Genomic DNA, 7,989 nt, shown 5'->3' on the forward strand with positions numbered 1-7,989 from the left:
CAGAGCAGCTCACGGAATCAATACCTGATTGCTGAGAATCAGATGCTTAATGTCTGACTTCATACCAGATTAAGCAACAAATCTCCCCTCTTCAGAAACTTGACACCGCAGTTATAGCTGACCAAAGAAACTTCAAGGATACAACATGTCTAGTTAGGTAATTTTTACTGCAGAGTTATAAAGGCACAGATCAGGAACACAGAAATTAACCCTATGTACCTTTTCACCCATCTTTCCAAATCAATGGATTCTTAGTTCTTCCACTGCTGAAGGTCAACATCTGGTCCATGGTTACACATTTACTACCCATCCTGTTAGATCTGGCAGGAGAGGCACAGTTTGGGCCCCATCCGTGAGAAAGTGCCATCTGGCGGGGCACAGGCCCTCTGAATCATGTCATCCCCCCCAAGATTAGTCTTGCCCTGACTCTGCTGGCCTGTCATGGGGTATTAAAAACCTGGTTTTGCCATCAAGCCTGAGGCTCTCATAATGTGGTTGAGCCCCTTTCTTGTCCACGGTTGTATTAAATATGGGATGTCATGAGTGTTCTCAGCTGCTATGTTATTTTATGTTGTTTAGGTTGTTTTTAACGTTGGTTGTTTTTACTCTGTTTTTATTCTGTTTTCAACTGTTAGCCACCCAGATTCATACATATAAGATGGGTGGCCATAATTAATCAATCAATCAATCAATCTCAATCTGGCCCTAGTTTCCACATTCTGTGTTTCCAAACATACTTAAAATGATTTATATATTAAATTTATATCCCACTTTACCTCAAGGCAGCATATATAGCATGCCTCTAATTTTTTTTTTCTCCACAGCATGACACTGTGAGATAGTTTGGATTGAGACAGAACAACCATGGAGTCCTTGGTGCTCTCTGAGCCTTCTTGTTTTCTTGCAGACGTTTCATTGCCAGACTAGGCAACATCTTCAGTGTGAGGAGGGAGTGGGCCTTGCTCTCAGTTTATATACAGTGGCTTGCCCTGCTTGTGTTGGTGGGGGTGTTAACACCAGATGAACCATCAAACAGCACAATACACCCTAATCAATGAACCATTAACTCAGGCAATCAACCAAGCAGCAAACAACAGCCCAATCAAAGAACTCCCAAGGAGAGAACAACACCCCCACCAACACAAGCAGGGCAAGCCACAGTATATAAACTGAGAGCAAGGCCCACTCCCTCTCTGCACTGAAGATGTTGCCTAGTCTGGCAATGAAACGTCTGCCAGAAAACAACAAGGCTCAGGAGCACCAAGGACTCCACAGTTCAACCCTGAGCTACAAATATTCGCTTCGATTGGTACAGAACAACCAACCCAAATTTGTGCAGTGAATTTCCATGGCTGAGGGTGGACTCAACCCTGGGCTTCCTCAGTCACAGTTCTATTCAATTAAACACATTAAGCACATGGATTCCTGGAGTGGCTGGAGAGGAGACTGGCATGTATAAAGCACTTCCAGTGCGCCAGGCAAAGTGTTAGCAATAACACTGTAGTTGTATGTAACGTCCTTAGCAGCAAGTTGTCCTGATTTGTGAATATAAAAACCAAGTATCAGAGTATGTGAGATACATCAAATTGTAACACTTTGGGGGGTACAATGGGATACAAATGTAATAGATTATATACACCTTGTCCTCCATGACACTAGCAACTTTGGTAGGAGGGCCACCTACCCAGGAAGCTCTTTGTTAAAAGAGGACACCAATCTGCATATGTTGTTTCAACCACAGCGGATGTCATTGTTCTGGAATGACTACATAAACGAGAGTCAGAGCAACCAGAAGCACACAAAACCTCAGTTGTAACAAAAAGCTCCTTATATGCTCCAAATTCATGATAGAAAATTTGTTCTCTCACTGACTTGAGAAGAGCTAAATCAAGTTGCCCCCACTTAAACATGCAAGGCTGAGGAATTCTGGGAGTTGAAGTCCACCCATCTTCAAGTTGCCAAGGTTGAGAAACACTGATCTAGATAAATGCACATGCCTCGCCACCTTCTAGGCTATCACCCTCCTCAAGCAATTGTCCCAGAAGCCTGCTTTTCTTAACTGTCCTCATCTTCAGCTAGATCACTAGGTTGAAACATCACCTAAATATATTTCCTAACATTGTACTGCTGAAGTGAGAAGCAAAAACTCCCCTAAGAAATAAGTAATTTGAAGGAAATCTTCTGTTCAAGCCTCAGGCCAAACTACTTGAGAATTTTGTTTAAACCCATCTTGAGGACAACCAATATCCCTGCAAGCAAGCAAGCAAGCAAGCAAGCAAGCAAGCAAGCAAGCAAGCAAGCAAGCTCCATCCATCCATCCATCCATCCATCCATCCATCTATCCATCCTTGATACTCTTCTTTGAAGTCTAGAATTACTCTTGAGTCCACTGAGAAGTTGATTGCAGGATCTAATAAACTCCAGCTCTTTATTGTACAAACTTGTAATTCCTAGAATTCACCTGGCAATCTGCCCTTTCCTCATGATTTCATTCTACCCCTATCCAACTTTCTGGAGCTGAATTCTTATTTCTAAAACTGGCCTCCCTCTTTCAAAGCTGTGTGTGCACACAAATGCTCAGCCACAAATAACCATGGTTTACTTAGCTCTCTTCTGCTCTCCCTCCTTCTCACCACCCCCTTGCACTGGGGAGGGGGGGTATTGAAATATAATTAACGGAATAGCCTGCTTATGCTTATCCACTTTCCCTCTTTAAGAGTTAAATGTCACTTCCACTAACTTTCTGAGATCAGATTCCATAATTCTCTCAAGTGCTCATTGAGCCAGTGATGTGGGAAGGAGACAGAGGGTAAGAGTGGATGGTGTGCATTAAGATTAAAGAGAGAGAAGGCTTGCTTTTAGGCAATAGATGCAAGTGATAAAAAAGGCAAAAAAGTATTATTACAACTCTCTGAGTGACATGTAGATTGTTATATAAGAGAGTCAGAAATTGTGTAGAATCAGGAGGAGCCTGGTAGCATCTTTTCTGCTAATGCGTTTTATTAAAAAGCCATGTACTTTCATGAGCCGCAGTGGTCAGAAAAGATGCTACCCAGGTCCTCCTGAATTTCTGCCATCATTGGCTAACACAGCTCTCCTTCATTATTTTACAATAGCAGCAACAAAATGATCCGGTTCCTAAATTATGCTAAAGATTGATTGATTGATTGATTGATTGATTGATTTTTCAACTTTTGTTACTGCCCATCTCCCCCAAGAGGGCAGTTTACAATAAAATTCATACCACAACAATAAGCATTAAAATCCGATAAACAAATTATCAATATAAAATACAATATAAATAAATATAAAATCCAAGTGGCTTTGAGATGCCAATCCGGTGGGAGGGGCTCTAAGGCGCAAGCCACCCCCAAGAATGGCTACCCACCTTCCCGCCCCAAGCGAGATGGCAGAGCCAAGTCTTCAGGGCCTTCCTGAAGGTCAGGAGCGATGGGGCCTGCCTCACCTCCTGGGGCAATATGTTCCAAAAGGCAGGGGCCACTGCAGAGAAGGCCCGTCTCCTGGACCCCGCCAGATGGAATTCTCTTACCGACGGGGTCCTCAGCATGCCCCCTCTACATGATTGGGTGGGGTGGGTTGATGTAATGGGGAAGAGGCGGTCCCTCAGGTAGCCTGGCCCCATGCCATGTAGGGCTTTAAAGGTGATAACCAACACCTTGAATTGGACCCAGAAGCAGACTGGTATCCAATGCAGCTCACATAGCAAAGGTGTTATGTGCGCCCTTCTAGGGGCACCAAAAATAGCCCACACAGCTGCATTCTGGACCAGCTGAAGCTTCTGGATACTCTTCAAGGGTAGCCCCATGTAGACCACATTACAGTAGTCTATATGGGAGATGACCAGGGCATGAGTGACTGTCCGGAGGGCTTCTCGCTCCAGGAATGGGCGTAACTGGCTTCAAGTTCAGCTTAAGTAGGGCTACCATACCTGGGCTGCAAAACTCCCAACAGTAAGATGATGACAAGGAAATTGCCATGACCGCATGAGCAGATATTGGAAAGGATACACTTATTGGCAGTGATAACCCAATCAGCTTTTTTTCAGGTCACTGCCCTCTAGTTGGGTTGGACTTCATTTCCTCTTGTTGGTAATCCTCGTTTAATGACCACTTGTTAAGCGACCGTTCAAAGTTACAACCACGCTAAACAGGAAAACTTAGACCGGTCCTTGTAGTTGCAGCTATTGCAGCTATTGCAGGTCATGTGATCACAATTCCGGCAACTGGCTCACAATTATGATGGTCACGGCATCCCATGGTCACGAGATCACCATTTGCAACATTCACTGCCAGCTTCCGACAAGCAAAGTCAATGGGGAAGCCAGCAGTAGGTCACAAATGGTGATCAGATGACATTGTGCCTAACAACCATGTGGGATTCACTTAATGACGGCAACCGGAGCTGCCGCAACTGACATCTTAAGTCGGTGTGGTCATGTGACATCGCGCTTTACAACCATATCGCTTAGCAACAGAGTTACTGGTCCCAATTACCTGTATTGTCCAGCTGGGAATTAATGAAATTCTGTGCCTCTTGAAAGCAATAGGTAGAAAAGGCTGCACTATCCAGTTTCTTCTACCACCAATAATGAGATGGGAATTTTGTGTTATTGTATAATGCAGAATCAGATCAGTTTTGCCTGTAGTTCTTTAATATGAAGATTCAGTGCCTCTTGTCAAAAATCCGGCTGCCTCTGCAGAATAAAGTGTTTGGCCAAAGAAAATGGGTTAAATATACGTTATACTACAAATATTTATTTATCAACAATTTATTTATAAATTGTCCAATACAATTTAGAAGCCTCCTGACCCCAGACAAGTCTTGGTAGCTTACACTTTAAAAAACAGAAACAATTTAAAAAATAAAGAGACATTCCTTGCAATTTCTCATGTGGTCAGGCCGGTTATACATTGTGCACATTTGATTTTGGCTTAATGCCTGAATTCGACCACTGTGGTTTATAAATCATGGTTTACATAAAGTCAGTCACTGTGGTTTATTCAACCAATCATTGATTATGATTTTATTGTAAACTGCCCGGAGTCCCCCTTTTTGTGGGGAGATGGGCGATAATAGAAATGTGAATAATAAATAAATAAAAGAAAATACAGGGTTTTTTTGTTTTTCTGTAGCTTTTATCTTTGTTTTAAACTTAATAAAACTTAATAAAACTCTTATTTAAAAAATTATTAAAGAAAATATGGTTTAATACAATGTATGAACCCAGTTCAAGATTACAGACCAGTCCCTTTCCTGAGTATTCTTATACTTTTGACCCTAAACCAGCTTTTTCCTTCTGCTGAGATTTTTTTACTCTACTCTGAAGTCTCACTGGTTGGAAAATAACTAACATAAATAGTTTCAGCACAAGAAACAATGAAATGTTGTTTCAGCTCCACTCATTTGCCCACCTGCCTAACCTATGCTTTAAAATGTTTTTGTTGTTGTTTATTCGTTCAGTCGCTTCCGACTCTTCGTGACTTCATGGACCAGCCCACACCAGAGCTTCCTGTTGGTCAACACCCCCAGCTCCCCCAGGGACGGGGCCGTCACCTCTAGAATATGCTTTAAAATGACCTATAGCTATTTAGTGACATACCTGATTTCTGCCTAAACTGTTAGTCACATTAGACCCATCCAAGAACTACATAAAGAGGCCTGGCCCTAGAAACAAAATACACTTCAGTGGGCCATTCTAGAACAAGGCAAAGTCATTCCTCTGCTAACGGCTACTACTGCGTGCATAAGCTGCTTGAGATGTACTGTTCCTATTCTGTTACAAAAAGCCAGAAAATTATTCCAAATAACTTTTGCCTTATTTGTTTAATAATGCACCAGGCAGAGTAGCCTTTTAGATGCACTGTTCCATATTCTGAAACAGAAGAAAGCAGGAAAGCTTGCTATGCTGTACTGGGTCTATCCAGAGAAGTTCCTTTAGATGTTCTATTCTTATGTACTGTGTTGTCAATGTGACCAGTACCTTATGAGTGTCCTCTCACGATCTAAATAATTATTGGTCACAAAAATAGTACCACCCGTCATGAAATTTTGAGATGGCACTATGTCTGACTGAGTTACTCTGTTTGCATTACTGTAGTAACTGGGATCAAACCATCCCTAATTCACAGTGGAGCAATTCATTTATTTAGAGCTATCGTATCTCTGCTGCAAACATCTGGCAAACCTCTAGATGGCAACAAAGAGACACAGGAAACTCTTTAACTCTTTTCTGCCACTTTGTGAGACTCCAAATTTGTGTTGGATTATAACACAAACGTGTGTTGGATTGTCTTGTGTTATTATAACCCTATCTTTATTGGGACTGACCAAAACATAACAAAGAGTGAGTAAACTTTCACGTTTTCCAGTGTCTGGTAACTACAACATGTATGACAGGGTTTCTCAACCAGGGTTCTGTGAAACCCTAGGGTTTTGCGAGAGGTCACTAGGGGTTCCCTGGGAAATCAAGATTTTAAAAAATATTTCAAATTCGGGCAACTTCACATTAAGGAGGTAAGTTTCATTCTTTATTTTTAGCTTAAGAACACTGCTAATGGATATATACTGGCCTTCACATGAAATTAATATAATAATTTGGTAACTTCTGGCCTGTATTTCAGCCTGAATGTGGAGGTGTTCCCCAAGGCCTGAAAAATATTTCAAGGGTTCCTCCAGGGTCAGAAGATTGAGAAAGCTGGTTCATAGGTAAGAGTTGAGATATGGGAAGAAGATATCAATCGCTGTATTTTAAGAGAAGGTAGTAAGTTACTAAAATTGCAATAACGGGAAAAGACACACATTCACACACCTAATACTCCTTCCTCTTTTCCCCACAACAACCCTGAGAGGTGACTTGGGCTGCGAGTGACTGGTCCAAAGTTACCCAGCCAGCTTTCATGCCTAAGGCATTTTCCTTTTTTTTTCTATTTCTCTATTTCTTTTCCTTTTCTTTACTATACTACTTTTCTTTCTTTTATTTTTTTTCTATTTTTTCTGCACATTCTATTTTTTCTTATTCTTTTTTCTTAGTTTGTATTAGTTTTTATCTTTTTAATAGTAATCTTTAATAGAATTATTTTTTTAAAAAAACGCTCATTTCCTCCAAATACTAGCCTAGTCCAGGCAGAATCATTACCCTATCTACTGTTTTGAATCTCCCACCCCAACCCACAGAACTGGCTGATCTTAGCTGATCTCAGAAGGAACAGACCTGGTCTGAGCTTGGATGGGAGGCCACCAGGAAATCCCAGGACTAGGGAACTAAAGAAACAGCACTTCCCTGTCACTGCCATGAAGACAGCCTGGTGGTATCCTGAGATCACCAGGAGTTGAGCTCAGCTCAAACCAGGCTACCCATCTTCTCAAGTCAAATGTGGCCCCTGATCATCACAAGGCTAACCCCTCTGCTCTACTCTATGAACCTTTTGCGTCTTAAGTTCAAATCCCACCTAAGTTCTAAAGCTTGCTAAGCAGCTGGAGACTGATTCTGCTCTCTGGGATGTGAGGATGGAATTTTGGGCAAATTACTGGAGCAGCCTTGGGCTCGATAGGGGAAAGACGGTTTCCCATTTCATAAAAACCCACCGATGGGTAATTATTATTGCATTTTACAACGCAGTGGCGCTCAGGTTTTGTTTTATGATTTTATAGTTTCATGACTTTATAGCTACTGGGTTTTGTTCTTGTGAGCCGCCCAGAGTTGCGTTTAAAATGGACGGCCATAGAAATATTTTAAATATATAAAACAAACTTCGTCATCCCCAGGGGAGGCACACTCCAGAAGTAATGTTTGCCCGTTTTTTCTTTACACCTCCGTGCAAAATGAAATCGAAAGCACAGCTAAGCGGGCGACGCCTTCCGATTTTCCATCCCGACTTTGCATTGCATTGCATTGCCTCGCCCTGAAGCCCACGAGACACCCAAGGACAGCCGCGCGCGCGCGCCCCCGAGCCCCACCCGTCCACGCGG

This window comes from Candoia aspera, chromosome 3 (genome assembly GCF_035149785.1).
Source record: "Candoia aspera isolate rCanAsp1 chromosome 3, rCanAsp1.hap2, whole genome shotgun sequence".
Classification (NCBI taxonomy): domain Eukaryota; kingdom Metazoa; phylum Chordata; class Lepidosauria; order Squamata; family Boidae; genus Candoia; species Candoia aspera.